Source organism: Morus notabilis, unplaced genomic scaffold (genome assembly GCF_000414095.1).
Source record: "Morus notabilis unplaced genomic scaffold, ASM41409v2 Scaffold1842, whole genome shotgun sequence".
In the NCBI taxonomy this organism is placed as follows: domain Eukaryota; kingdom Viridiplantae; phylum Streptophyta; class Magnoliopsida; order Rosales; family Moraceae; genus Morus; species Morus notabilis.
This window is the reverse complement of record NW_010358064.1, coordinates 60,370-60,707: the sequence shown is the minus strand read 5'-3', so window position 1 is coordinate 60,707 and position 338 is coordinate 60,370.

Here is a 338-nt window from a genome sequence, read left to right as displayed (position 1 = left end):
TGGACTTTTCAAATGGGTTAGGAAATGTGTGACTGGAAAATAGTATTATTAATCTTATTCCCGTCCACTCGAAGCCTGAATTGAAAATACAGAGGGTTCGTTTAATTTTTTTATTTAAATTTTTAATTTAAGTTGAGATATGATTTTATGTGATGATTTTTTATTATAGTAAAAAAATTATATGTAACTGTTTTTGAGAGTTTTTTACTGTAATAAAACTCAAATTTTAAACTCGAATCGGTAAAATGAACGATGCTATAATATATGTATTGCTTTCTAAAAATTATTAGGTGCGTTTGGAATTGGTTTCAAAATGATTTTATTTTTTGTATGAAAAT